This window comes from Oryza sativa, chromosome 2 (genome assembly GCF_034140825.1).
Source record: "Oryza sativa Japonica Group chromosome 2, ASM3414082v1".
Lineage (NCBI taxonomy): Eukaryota > Viridiplantae > Streptophyta > Magnoliopsida > Poales > Poaceae > Oryza > Oryza sativa.
Window position 1 is genome coordinate 3,577,764 of NC_089036.1, and position 15,747 is coordinate 3,593,510.

Consider the following 15,747-nt stretch of genomic DNA (forward strand, 5'->3'; position numbering starts at 1 on the left):
TGCTTTATACATGTGTCCAAAGATTCGATGTGATATTTTTGGGAAAAAAATTTGGAGAACTAAATAGGGCCTTAAACATGTGTAAATAACTAGGCAATTTGACCTATGCTCATTTTTCATACAACCAAATACGCATACGTAACAACGGATTATCCAAAACAGAAAAAAATATTTCTCCCAGTCCTAATTGAGAAAAGAAATCTCAATCTGGTTCGAACAAGATTCTCCATCTTAAAAAGGAAAAAAAAAAGACAAACTGCTGTTAAAGTGGTAAGTTAGTATAACGGTGGTGGTATTACCATCATCACTAAAGTTAAGATTTTGCTGTCACCATGATGGTACAAACACAATTAGCAAAGAAGCAATATGTGCATCACCGTTTTAAAAACAAGATCCTAAAAGGTCCGACAAAATTGGTTAAAAACGATTGCATGTCTACATGGCCCATTTAATTGTGTAATCTCTGCAACTAACATATTGCTTTTGTGTGTTGATGTCGAACTAAGACCTCGGCACACATTATGTTGTTGTTTGTTTTGTAGTATGCAATTTCCTTGCAAACAAACAACCCTTTTTTGTTACCATCAAGTCAAGGGGACATCAGTAGTAGTGTAATCCATACAATGACGTTGCGACAAATTAAAGAGCGAGTTGGAAAAAGGGAAAGCTCAGGCCTCAGGGTGCCGCACTTTTCCACCGGAAAAAGGTTAAAAACGATTGCATGTCTACATGGCCCATTTTTGTGTAATCTTTGCAACTAACATATTGCTTTTGTGTATTGATGTCGATAGGGATGAAACTGGTTCGAATAGTTTCCGTCCGTCCGGACCATTTTTCGGATTCGGATAGTTTCGGTCGGAATTATCCGGAAATTCTCGGATTCGGAAACGAATTCGGATATTTTTTCTCGGAAACGAAAACGAATACAGTAAGGGTATTATCCGTCAGAATCGGAAAACGGTCGGAAACTATCCGGAATTTTTTTCGAATATCCGTAGACATTGAGCAAATTTTAGAATAAACACGTATATATGCATAACTTTTTTATACGGAATCAGATGAAGACAAACTTTATATCAATATTGTAGAGCTTGATGAGATCTACAGCTTTATTATTGACTATTTTATTATTTGAGGCCATTTAAGGGTCTAAATATTCATTATAATATACCATATTAATTTTTACAAAATCTCAGATCTACAATTCAAAAGACATCCGATGGAGATGTGTTCCATATCAAAATTGTAGAGCTCAACGGGATCTACCACTTTGTAGTTTATAACATTTGTATTTAAAAGCATTTAAAGTATAATACAAACATTACAAGTTTCGAAGATGTGAAGTAAAATAAATAACATCTCCAATTTAAACAATAGTAAGTAAGTTATACATCTAGTAAAAGGTCTTGGGAATAGAAAATGATAATTATATTTGCATATGGATCTGTTAGAGGAACAGCCATGAAAATCAATTTTTACATATAGTTGTGGGACCGTCTACAAAATTGACGATATAAATGTTGGAGATGTTGAACTAAAATAATAAGCGATATCTCTTCCTTTATCAAAAAAACTCAATTTGAGGGGTTTTTTATATACCGGTAAATATTCGCTACCGTATTCGTTCCGTCTCGTATTCGCTCCGTATCTGTATTCGATAATATTTGATTTCATTTCCGTATCCGAGTTTTTGATTCCGATTCCGATTCCGAAAAAAAATATGAAAATGAATATAATAAAGCTAGTTTCCGATCCGTTTTCATCCCTAGATGTCGAAGACCCTTGGCATACACTATATGCTGTTGTTTTTGTATGCACTATACATATATATATATATATATATATATATATATATATATATATATATATATATATATATATATATATATATATATATATATATATATATATATATATATATATATATATATATATATATATATATATATATATATATATATATATATATATATATATATATATATATATATATATATATATATATATATATATATATATATATATATATATATATAGGACACTCATATGGGGCACCATGGTGCCCGGGCACCATGGTTTCAAATGCACAAAATCACTCAAATTTTTCAAAATTTTCTAATTGTGAGTATATACCTAGTTATAAGAATTTGATTCGTACCTATACCTATCAACAAAACAACTCAAATTTAACTTTATTTCACAATCCATGATTACATACCTAACTAATTATATGTATGGATGCTATATACCTAGAATCAAAATCTAACAAAAATAAGTTCAAATTCAGTTCAAACTTGCTTTGAACTAGTTAGTAAAAGTAGTTAATGTTAATACCCTAAATAATTAAAAAAGTTTCATACTCATTTGAATTGGGTATATACTCAATTTCAACAATGGTGCCCGGGCACCATGGAGCACCAAACAAATTTACTATATATATATATATATATATATATATATATATATATATATATATATATATATATATATATATATATATATATATATATATATATATAGACACACACACACATATATACATACATATATATATATATATACATATATATATACATATATATATATATACACATATACTGTATATCCTTCCAAACAAACAACCTTTTCTTTTCTGAAAGGCAAGAAAATGGATTGTCCCCTGTTGCCATCAAGGGGACATCAGTACGCATTTAGTTACTAATCCATACAATGACATTTCGACAAGAGCGAGTTGGAAAAAGGGAAAGCTCAGGGGGGCGCACTTTTCCACTGGAGATAACGGCGAAGTGCGTGTCCCGGCGTGGACTTCGCCGGAGTCCGCCGCCCAAGGTGGCGCTGGTCGGCACGGCACTGCACGCCTCGAAAACGACCTACGCCTTCTCGCTAATTAAGCTCCCCGGTCAGGTCACTCTATGCTTAATCACGACCAGGTCACTGCAGGTTGGAGTTGGATTCCGGCGCCGGCGACGACCGTGGACGGACGACGACGAGCAGGGCACGTCGCATGCATTTCACAAGGCTAATTAACTAGAGAGATTAATTAACTAAGTTGTCACAGGGTAAAAATCTGATTACGAGTACTAATTAATCAGAGTTAAGTACTAATACCATGTCCTAATTTACCTGACGTACAGGTTATCACTAACTTGCAACGACGAAGTAAGAATGGTAGAATTCACATCAATCCAGCTGGGACCCGACCAACATGGCACCACGTAATAGCGACACTGGTGTTGACCTCCATCCCCTATAAAATAATGTGCATGCATGGTTAATTTTCCTCCTCACTCACTACTCACCCTGTGCTCAAACTATTCAGACCCTCATCACTTCATCTCAGCACTAGGTAAACACTTCATAATTCGTTTAATTCTTTCTTCAAAAGAATCCATAGATCACATTCTCTCATCTGACCTATCTAAAAAAACCTATCTAAAAAAACATTCTCTCATCTGTTCTTCTGAATCTTACTTCTGTTAGTCTGTAATTAATCAAGTTGTTAATTGCTGCAAAAGGTGGCCGGCAGGTGTACCACTGTACAGGATGGAGCCTGCAGGTGGGCGAGTCGTCGTCGCCGGCGGCGGCGGCGGCGGCGGCCGGCGACCTTCCGGCGTGCTGCTGATGCTGTACGCCGCCGGCGGGATCCTCATCCTGAACTCCACGGCGCCGGTGATGAACTCTCACGTGCTGGCCATCATGGGTTTCTACCACGCCATGTGGCTGCTGGGATGCGCCATCTTCTTCGCATTCCTGGGGTAGAAGAAGAAGAGAGATCGCTGGGGGTGAAATCTTTCTTTGAAACGCGCGAATTTTGAGAGAATTTAGTTTTGGAAAGATTCTCACGAAATTCGGCTGTTTCAAAGGAGGCCTTGACTACGTCACGTATACTACTATAGTAATGTTTGTTTGGTTTGTTTTTTTGTTTTTGTTTTTTGCGTTAATTTGTGCGTGCCTGTTTCCGATTTTAGTTTGGGAAACAAGAAGTGTAATCGGGTTACCTGAATTTATGTTGGAAACCTGAAGATTAACGGCACTACTCTTGTAATAATACGACTTGCTTATTAGGAGTATCATTGATCACTACTAGTAGCGTTGAATAGTCTTCTTGGTAATGTAATTTTTTTTTCACCATTGCCATTTTTGTAAGGGTATATGATGATATGTCAAATTATAAAATGCATTGGCAACATGTCAAATTGGGACTGCCTATATATTTGTCGACAAATTTTTCCCTAAAAATTTGACAGATGTAATTATAGGACAATCGTAGTGTAATTACAATGTAACTTCTATGTAAGTTTCACATAATTTTGAATCGTTAGATCTATTACAAAATTTGTCTTGGCGAGGAAAAAAACAAATCATAGCACACACATATATGAAAGAATTTGTTCCCACGACCTTCATTTTACCGAAATATCATGTTATGGAGAGATTTTTGAAAGTTACATACAAGTTACACTATAGTTACAGTGTAATTACATGCAAGTTACAGTGTAATTACACTACGATTGTACTGTAATTACATCTGTTAAATTTTTGGGGGAAAATTTGTCGACAAATATATAGCAAAATCGTGTCAAATTTGTCTTGGGCATTTGGACTTTTGACTTCGGATGGGCCGGGCCCAGTCTGGCCCATGTGCAGTGGCAGCCTCCTCAGCCACGAGATGGAGAGGAGGAATCAAACCAAGGTGCACGCGCTTTTCTCCTCGCAAATCCCCAATTCCTCAATCGCTCAAGCCGCCGCCGCGGCGAACCCTAGCCTCGCCACCGCCGCGAACCCTAGCGTCGCGTTGCCTCGCCGCCGCTGCGAGCCGTCGAACCCTAAGCCTCGCCTCCGTGTCCACCCGCCGGCCTCGACGCCACCAAGAAGGTGCCGAGCTCGGGGGGTTGTACGTTCGCCGCGCTCCGGCGGAGGCCGTCTGCGTCGTGGGGGAGGTAAGCATCTCTGCCTCGATCGGCGACAGATCCTCTCATGCTCGCGTTAAGATTACGCGTCCCGATCCGTATATTGGTCAATCTGATGCGTATCGGCGATCCATATTTTTCTTTTTTTCTCTCACTTCAGCAGCATATTAAGTATTGATAAAACTTGATTTCCTGCTTTGATATGCAAGAGCCTACTCCCTCGGTCCCATAAAAAACCAACCTAGCACCGGAATATGCAAGAGCCTGCTATGACATATCCTAGTACTATAAATATGTCCTAGTACTGAAATATACTCCATCCGTTAAAAAAAAACCAACCTAGATGAAGATAGGACACCAGCTAGAACAATCTTAGGACGGAGAAAGTACTACCTTATTGCTTATCTTATTTCATACTATCACCATTTGGAGTGAGTGCCATTTGGCTGTGTTCGGATTCTAGTGATGGGAACTAATCTCTCCCGCACGGAAAACGGAGCAGTCCATTAGCGCGTGATTAATTAAGTATTAGCTAATTTATTTTTAAAAATAGATTAATTTGATTTTTTAAGCAACTTTCATATAGAAACTTTTAAAAAAACGCATCGTTTAGTAGTTTGAAAAACGTGCGCGCGGAAAACGAGAGAGATGGGTTGGAAACATGGGATGCAAACGGGGAGTCCTAAGAGCAGGTACGATAAGCTGACTAGGCGGGCTGCAAAAATATACCACGTCATCTTATTCCTATGTGGAGGAAAGAGAATAGATGAGAGAGAAGGAAGCGGGCGACTAATCTGTCGCCGGGCGATACACTTTTCTCGACGCGCTACCGCTCGATTGCAGCCGGCCCTGGCGATAAAAACGCGGTTTGTGGGGCCCGCACACCACAGCCGATCCCGCAACGCTCCCTCCGCTTCCCCCTCGACGCATATGCGGCGCGCGATCTCTGCCTCCTCGGCGCCCGCTCGATCTCCGCTTCCCTCCAGCGCGCCATCTCTGGATGCAGTCAGGCTACCGGCGTGGGCGGCCAGGTGCAGCGGCGTGCTCCCAGGCCGGGAAGCGGTGGGCACGGAGACGTCGTCCTTGTCGAACAGCAGGTGCACGCATGCCAGGCGGCCCTGCCTGGAGCGCTGGAGCTAGGTGCAGCAGCATGGCACCCCGCGTCCCTGACGTAGACGAAGCGAGAGAAGCTCCTAAGGCAGCGACGGTCCGGTCCCTGCCTGGGATAATAATATTAATTATGGGTTAATCTAGTTAGTTGCTATGGTATTTGAGTTATCTATTAGTGCTTGTAGTTTCCATACTACATAGAACTTGGTTTATATGGTAGTGGTAGTGTTTGATGAATAAAATTCATGTCACAGCGCAAATGGCTACAGGGATATAATTCACTCTTAATCCTACACATTGACATGTGCATGTTATAATTAATTATTTGATTATAAGATGTAGTCATCCAATGAACAAGCTATTGTATCTATAGTTGGCTTTAGGAGTATACTATTAGCCTTGCTCTAATGGGCGATCAGTCGCGCTCTCTCCACGCCGCGCGATCAGTTCTGACCCTTTAGTCTCTCCTCTCTACTAGCGTTTTCCGTTTTTTTTTTCGGTTTCTCTTGTGCGCCCGAGTTTTCCGTTTCTTTTTTGTTTTTTTCGGTTTCATTTTTTTTGTTTTTTTCTGTTTTTCTTCCGTACCTTCCGTTTTGTTTTTTTTCTGTTTTTTTCTTTCCATATCTTTTCCTGTTTTTAATACTTATGTATGCAAACTTTATATATTTTTGTATACGTTTATTTTTAGGTTTTTATACGTACGTATACCAATTTAGTATACATGTATACAAAGTTTGTATACACATATAAAGTTTGTATATGCGTATTTTTTTGGGTTTTTATACCCACGTATACCAATTTTGCATACACGTATATAAAGTTTATATACACATTTACAAAATTTATATACGTGTATTTTTTTAGGTTTTTATACGTAGGTACAAATATAAACTTTGTATACGCGTATACAAACCTTGCATCCCGTACGTACACATATATAAACTTTGTATACACGTATACAAAGTTTGTATACGTGTATACAAAGTTTGCATACGCTTATACTAACTTTGTATATGTACATATTAAAAACCGAGAGAAAAAACATGAATAAAAAAGAAAATACAAAACTTAGTATACATATGAATATAAACTTTGCATACGTACATCTTAAAAAAACTGAAAAAAAAGAAGAGAAAAAAAAGAAAAAAACCAAACAGAAAGAGAACCGGAAAAAAAGAAGAGAAACCGAACAAAACCCAAAAAAACCAGAAACAGAAAGAGAACCGGAAAAAAAAGGAAGAGAAGCGAAAAAAACCGCGTGGGCACCGTCCGCCGCCCCCTCCGCGCGTGACATGTGTCCAGTCGCGCGCCCGCGCGACTGGTCGCCCATTAGCTTTTTCGGATGCAAACACATCCAAGTTGCGATCTGTGCACTTCGAAGGCATTCCATATTAGTATCCTGTTGTAAATTAAAGTATCAGTACATGGTTTCTGGATCTAGGAATTTTAGTAATACCATAATAACGCTAAGTTAGTCTATTAACCAGCCCAGTATTAGGTCAAATATTATCGTTATCGTTCCTTTAGGAAGTCACAAGCTACGTACATTTTGTACCATTAGTAAAGTCAGGTTGGTCTTCAAGTTTGCACATTCTGATCGCAGTGTAGACCAAACAAGTCGCACCGGGCCCTCTTATTTGCACATTCGAATTGCAGCGTGGGCCAACAAGGTCATGATTGAATCCCCTCGTGGGCCGTGGCCCATTATAGGTTCACATGCGAACCTACACACAACCATGTTTCGCCCCTACTCAACCCATGAAAACATAAACGCCAAAGTATAAAATTTTGTTCAAAGAAGAGGGAGAATAAAGGTGCGATTTAGTCAGAGAATTTTGTTAATGTATCTAAGTAGTGGCATATCTCGAATAGCTATAAAATTGTAATTGGGTTGTTACAAATATATGATAATGGCACATTGTAAAACAGGAGAATTTATAATGATATTTTTTTAGATAATGGAATTAAAATCTAATTAATCCTCATTTTCAAAGTATATCCTGACACGCTTTAAATTCTTGGGGGCTTAAAAGTTAATGAAAATGGAGAAAGTCGGTAGGCTACAGGTGTCCATTATTAACATGAATAATATGAATATACTTCAACGGTGTCCATTATTAGCCTATTCTGCAACACCCCAAAGGGGAACTGATACATAATAACTTCACCAAACGCAAATTCCTGAAATAATGGCTGTGTTTAGATCACGATAAAATTGAAAGTTTGATTGAAATTGGAACAATGTAACGAAAAGGTTGAAAGTTTATGTGTGTAGGAAAGTTTTGATGTGATGGAAAAGTTAAAAGTTTAAAGAAATATTTTGAAACTAAACACGGCGAATAACGAGTTTGACAAAATTTCGCATCAATGGATGCGATCGAGTAAACAAGTCGAACAGAAAAACGAGAGGGATGAACAGGTGGTCACTAGCCGGCCCACTAGCAATGTGAACAGATGGAAATGTCCGATACCCACCGGCGGCCGATCGAGTCCTTTTTTCTGTACACGTACGTCACCCATGTGACATTCCGATATCCAATGTTTTGGTCGTCATCTACCAACAAAATTAAATCAATTTAACAGGCAATCTCTAAACTTATACACATTTTGTATACATTTACACCATATGCTTATACATTTTCTATATGTAGCAAATGCTACTGTGATAGTATAGTATCGTTCATTTTACAAGCTGAGATGTTCAAGCTATAAACTCGACACGAATACACGATGGATGTAACACGTCTGTATTTCCACTGGTATGTGACATATACTCCTATATCCATCGCATGCGTGCTTTTGTAAAGTGGATGTTGCATGCATACATAGGCTATGTTAGCCAGAAAGTTGGTTTTTATCATTGGATGAATATATAGAAGCATTGGACTGAATTTGACATATCTAAGTCCCACAAATCTAGATAGAAGCATGTTTGAATTTGTAGTATTATGATATATTAAATTCGATCCCAAGTTACTATATATTGAAATGAAACTTACTCCCTCTGTTCCAGGTTACAATGCATTTTGACTTTTATCTAAATCAAACTGCTTCAAATTTGATCAAATTTATAGAAAAAATAGTAACATTTTCAATCCAAAGACAGATTTATTATGAAAATATATTCAATTATTGAGTTAATAAAACTAATTTGGTATTGTAAATGTTATTATATTTATCTATAAACTTAGTTAAACTTAAATTTTTTACCAAAGTTAAGATGATCTATAAAATGAAACGAAGAGAGTAATAACTTGTCATGGCCTCGTGGGTGTATCGTTTGTGTTGTGTTCTTTTAAGAAAGAAAAACCATTCGTTCTCGTTTTATGGCCTTGGACATTGTCAGTGACATGGGATCGGGAGTATCATGACTAGAGGTTTGAGGCAGACACAATCGCCCACGTGGCCTGGCACCCTCGGGGGACGTCGGGCCCGAGGGTGATGTGTTCGCCCTCCTCTTAGTCCCCCCGAGGGGGTCGAGCCGCACCCGCCTCGGCCCCGAGGGCCGAGGCGCCCCGACCCCTCGTGGGTTTTCGCTCCGCGTGTATGGGTTAGGTGGGCACAGTGGGGCTCACCTAACCACATTTATTGCGGTTTGGCTGAGCGTGTCACGCCGCATGTAACGCGGTGCAGTGCACTCATTTATCCGGTCTGTGACCAGTCACAGACCGGTCAGATCGCGGGTTAGGCGGCGACAGGCGATCTGACGCACGCCTCGCTAGCGTGTTACCTCCCAGAGATGGCACGTTAGTCCTGGTCAGATATATGCCAGGCTTCATCCTAACCATTACAGGCAAAATGTTGTGTGAAGAAGGGCCAACGTGCAGATTGCTAAGCTGACGCGTGGTGGACAAGAATGACCGATTTGTGACCAGTCTGACACCGGTCATGTCGTCAGCAGACAGCCATGATTCCGCGTCGCGCCTGCTCCCGGCGAAAGTGGAGGTAGGTGCGGGCCGTCCCATCAGAAGGTGACTCGAACGGCAACCATGCAAATCTCCGTCCATTTATGAAAAGGTAGGGTAAGTCCCCACAGAGAGGGGGGGATGGTGCATGCGGTATCCCCTTAAGATATAAAAGGAGGACCTTGCCCACTGAGAGAAAGGGAGGTTTTTTTTTTTGGACTGGACTTTTCCAGATTAGAAACCCAGAACAAGGGAGAGGCTGGCTCATACTTTGTAGCTCCTTCACACACGAATCCACCAAAACACAGGAGTAGGGTATTACGCTTCTAAGCGGCCCGAACCTGTATACATCGCCGGCGTCTTCTGTGCTTCCTGTCTCGCGAACCTTCCACATACAGATTGGGAGCTTGGAGTCTCACCTAGGGTCCCCGGCCGAACCGGCAAAGGGGGGCCTGCGCGGTCTCCCGGTGAGGAGCCCCACGCTCCGTCAGACATGTAAAAGAAAAATGATAAAGTTGTGTTTAGATTTAGGGTGTAAAGTTTGTAAAGGCTGTGTTTAGTTCACATCAAAATTAGAAGTTTGGTTGAAATTGGAATGATGTGACGGAAAAGTTGGAAGTTTACGTGTGTAGGAAAATTTTGATGTGATTGAAAAGTTGGAAGTTTGAAAAAAAAACTTTAGAACATAGACTAATAATAAAACAAATTATAGAATCCGCCTGTAAACTATGAGACGAATTTATTAAGCATAATTAATCCATCATTAGCAAATGTTACTGTAGCACCACATTGTCAGATCATGGAGCAATTAGGCTTAAAAGATTTGTCTCACAATTTACACACAATCTGTGTAATTAGTTATTTTTTCGTTTATATTTAATATTCATACATGTATCCAAACATTCAATGTGCAAGATGAAAATTTTTGCCAGGGATCTGTGACCTAGATATATGTAACCTTGCACACACTTCCGAATACGTTCGAGGAAGCTGCACCATATGAATCAACGCGTTATTAATACGTAATCAGCAAGTCTTAGGGCATGTTTAGATGGCAAACAAAAATTACCCCAACATATCGTATCGGATGTACAAACACACATTTAAAATATTAAACGTAGTGTAATAATAAAATTTTGCCTATAAACTGCGAGACGAATTTATTAAGCCTAATTAACTTGTCATTAGTAAATGTTTACGGTAGCACCACATTTTTTATCAAATAATGACGCAATTAGGCTTAAAAGATTCGTCTTGCAATTTACTGGCGAACTATGTAATTATTTTTTTCTACATTTAATACTTCATGCATGTATCTGAACATTCAATGTGACAGCGTGAAAAATTTTATTTGGGAATTAAACATATCCTTAATCATCAGCACTTCATCAATATAAAAGAACAACCCAGCGTCGACTAATCCACTACACACCACGTGATTTCCTCTCCCAAATCCACCAACCGTCCTCCGGTCTCTCCTGTTCTTCGCTCGATCCTCCAATTTCCTCTCCCAAATCATCTCGAGTAGTAATCAGTGTATTTTGTTGCTTATTTCGATCGATCTCATCCCAACCTGTTCGATCGTCGCCTCCGCCGAGTTTTGCTGCTCGATCGGATCGGTCAAAGCAGCACACCGGCCCGGCAAGCCATGGAGCTGACGCTGCTGGTGTTCGTCCTCGTCGCGGCCTTCTCCTTCGTGATCGGCACGGCCGTCACCACGGCGCCGGCGCCGCCATGGCCAGCGGCGGCCTTCGCCGCCTACCTCTTCTGGGTCGTCGCCTCCGCCGCCGTCGCCCTGTTCGTCCGCCGCCCCGCCGCGTGAACACACACACCCTCACCAACTCCGGCCGGCCAAACTCAACTCGGATCGAGATCCAGTCAGTGATTCTAACCCTTCACTTCCTACCTACTGCTCCGTCCAAAAAAAAAGAAAAAAAACTCTAATTATGAATCTAGACACGTATATGTCTAGATTCGTAGTTAGAATTGGATTTTTTTTTTTGGACGGAGAGGTAAACAGCTAGTAGTATCTCAATCTGCTAGCTCTATCCGCCGCCTCGCTCGATCTCGGCGTTCGCGCGCACCGCACGCCGGCCTGAATGGCTCCAAGGGAAGGGAACTCCTCTTCTCTCTCTCTCTCTGAAAATATACTTAGATTATAATATAATTCACTTTGCAGGTTTTTATTTTTTCGAACCGCTTTTATTTTATTTTATTCTTTAACGAAATTGATTTCTTCGGTTTCATAGGCGTTCAATCGATAGATCGATGGATCGATCTGCCAAATTTCCCCGAGGAAATTTCTGCTACCTCCCTAGGCACACATACATACATATAATAATAACCATATACATCAAATTAATGATGTGTTACTTACAGATGATTTATATATATTAGCTCATCGATCTCTCCTGATGCAGGCAAAGGGATCCACCACAAGCGGCGCGCGGCAGCCGGCCGGTCGATCGATAACCATTATATATATTCATTTGGAATGATTACTAATGCTGCAGGTCAATATATATCAAGATGCTGTGTTATATTTGGTGAATATATTGCGAGTTCTTCGTCAGGGAGAGACGGACAATCAAATTGTCGTCTCGTCTTTTCGATCAAAGTGGAGGTGCTGGTGGATCATAGTTAAATTCGCAAGTCTGCGCATTCATGAATGCCTGAAAAATCGAAAAGAGGAAATATTTATTATCTTAGAATGTTATATGCATGTAAATTTGGATGTTGTGATTATCTCGGCATCTTATAAGAGTGGATAAAAAATATTTATATACAGTACAGTACATGTTGCTTGGCTATTTGTGGATTTACGATTGCTTGTGGTTAGTGTTTTTTTAAATAGAAATTGTTGTATTGTTTTCGAGTTAATTGGCTATTGTGGTTTTTGTAAAGAAATGGGGTACATGTATCTTTTATTCTTTTTTTTAAGAAAGGGCTGAAGGTTTGTCACTTTTGCATTAAATAGGACAGAGGCACAGGTGTCACTTTAGACACTAATAAAGTTGCTCTGTCTGTGCGTAATTGCCTTGTGCTGGTTAATAGACTTTTTAATAAAGTTGCTCAGTTGATCTGAGAAAAAAATATTGACCCAGCTAGCATCAGCTTACACTCACGATCCTCATGCAAAATAGTTAGGCGGACGTGATGGTTAAAGGCTGTGTTTAGTTTAGCGCAAAGTTTGGATTTTGGTTGAAATTAAAGATGATGTGACTGAAAAGTTCTATGCGTATGATATGTTGATGTGATGGAAAAGAACTGAAGTTTGGATTTAAACTTTGTATCTAAACACAGCCAAAGTTAGTCGGTTCAAGCCCAAAAAGTACGCAATAATTTTTCGCAAACGCAATGATAACGCAATAATGAAAGGTTGTTGTATAAAGTTGGACGAATGAACGGATGGCAATGGTAAATGAGAAAATTAATTAAGCAGCTAAACACAAAACAAATGTCTGCCTTAGCCCCTAGCCAGCCATTCACACGCGGAAGGAAGAGAACCGAGCCTATCCCTGTCTCTATCTAACGAGGACTCTTATAAGCTAGCTTTACAAATTTGATAGTAGGATTTGTATCGAGACGTAACTAAATCGCTAGTAAATTCTACGAATATGTTCCAAAGTGCTGCGTAGAAATACTCGTACTCCACGACATGCCTTTTCAAAGAAGCCATATATACATGAGATATCGTGAAATACGAGTGAAACTTACTGCAGTAAAAGAGGAGTCGTCCTCCTCCTCTTCACCTAGCCAATCATGCGTCCCACCATCCAGAAAAAACCAAACAGTTTCTCCAGAAAACCGTCAATTAGGAAAAATAACCAAAATATAGGTGGATCCAAACACGGTGTACTAATAACACTGTAAATAGGTTTTATTTTGTTATGAAATGATATAGCATGGATAATTTACTAATATACTCCATTCGTCCCAAAATAAGTGTAGTTTTGCACTATTCATCTCTAACGTTTGACCGTTCGTATTATTTGAAATTTTTTTATGATTACTATTTTTATTATTATTAGATGATAAAACATGAATAGTACTTTATGTGTGACTAATTTTTTAAAAAAATTTTATAAATTTTTCGAATAAGACGAACGGTCAAACGTTAGACACGAATTTCCACGGCTGCACTTATTTTAGGACGGATGCAGTAAGTAAAAGAAGAATCCAATCCAGCGAAGTTTGAATGAATTAATCGGTTGAGCAACGCGTGGGAGTAGAATAAAAGTGCAGGGAAAAAGGAACCTTACTCGTATCCTATCAGATCACCGGTTTGCCGTATCAACGAAGCAGAGAGAGCACTAGAATGTTCACCAAATTTGTCAAACCCAAAAGTCTAGTATTGGCAGAAGAGCAGCAAACAAAAGCCAATTTTGCCTCCGTCGTGGAGGTCCAATCTCGATCTCATCCGCTTGTTTTTGGGAGACAAACAGAGAGCGACCGGCCAAATGGCCAATGGTCGGTTTGAGTACTGGCCCCACATGCATGCCAGTGTGTCTACAGCTTAGAGCAAGACTAATAATACAGGCGATTTGTTAGCTATAAGATTCTTTGTAGCATTCTCTCAGCCCACCCATATACTCCCTCCATCTACTTTTGATAGTTATATTTTATCTTGGCACACAGACCAGGGATAAGTAATTCTACTTTTCATTCATTAAACATACTATTAGTTATTCCTCGTAAATAAACGATTCATTAATATTTACATTTATCGATGCCCATGTAGCCAATCTTGTGTAGAAGAATGGAGAGTCACACATTAAATCCTAGAAAGTCATTAAAATGGTAGGTTGTTAGATTGAAATATGCCTATCAAAAATAAATTTTTCAGATTTAGAAATATGACTATCAAAAGTAGATGGAGGGAGTAATAGCTAGCTCTTTACAATTAATATATGACATACTTATCTCTCTCACAGAGTTTCTTGGTTCTTGTGTCCAAGCCAGCTATAAGTTTACATCCCGCTTCTCCTCTCTCTCCCCTCTTTTCTCCTCCATCTCAGCATTTAGTCGGCTTATAGCCTACTAAGATACTTGCTCTTACGCCCAACTCGCATTGCTCACTTGCATTGTCACCTGCTCACCAAAGTCGAAGAAGTTGCCTCTGAAATTAACATGGGAAATCATGTCGACATGGTGAGGTTAAAGAATGGAAGAGTTTATTGTACTTGATTCCCTTGAACAACTCAAGGAAAGGAGAACAATTAGGACTAACCAACCTCACTAGCTTACAGAAACGTGAGCACAAAGTCAATCTTTTAAAAATTTTAGAGTCAAATACATAGTATACATTTTTTTCGAGAGTCAACCACAGCTGTTAGCACCAGTTTAAACAACACCTTCCGAGAGTTTACCTAAAACAACAACAAAAAATAAAATGAAATAAAATAGTGCTAACATTATAAAACATAACACGAACAATTCTAGCAAAGGAATTTTTTTTAAGCCTAGGCAAGCCTTATATTATCGTCAATAGGACTAGGTTAGATTATAAGGCTATAATATAATCTTGAAATGAATGCTAGCAAGTTGTTATTGTCAGTGGCGAAGCTATATTGTTCTTGGGTGCACATGAACCTCCAAATTCCTAATTTCTCACTCAAAAACACTAGAATGTATAGTGTTGTACTAAAATTTTCTAAATTTTTAATGATAGTACACCCCCTTGTTTTGATGCTAGCTTCGTCTCTGGTTATTGTATTGGCCCTTGTGGCCACGTACAGCGCAATATGATAGGTTTGGCCCTTGCTTTGCTCGTTTGCTAGCCGATCATCTAATTAATTAATCTTTATTAGAACCTAGCTAGC

At 39.4% G+C, this 15,747-nt stretch overlaps 2 long non-coding RNA genes across 2 annotated transcripts; both read left to right on the forward strand.

Annotated features, from left to right (window-relative positions):
- The first annotated feature begins 3,276 nt into the window (after nt 1–3,276).
- On the forward strand, nt 3,277–4,207 carry LOC136355382 (uncharacterized). Its single transcript, XR_010739613.1, has 2 exons — nt 3,277–3,346; nt 3,516–4,207. It is a non-coding gene; the product is annotated as an uncharacterized lncRNA (long non-coding RNA).
- A 7,144-nt stretch (nt 4,208–11,351) lies between these two features.
- On the forward strand, nt 11,352–12,735 carry LOC107280198 (uncharacterized). The gene is made up of 2 exons (XR_001543954.3): nt 11,352–11,802; nt 12,346–12,735. It is a non-coding gene; the product is annotated as an uncharacterized lncRNA (long non-coding RNA).
- The last annotated feature ends 3,012 nt before the right edge of the window (nt 12,736–15,747 follow it).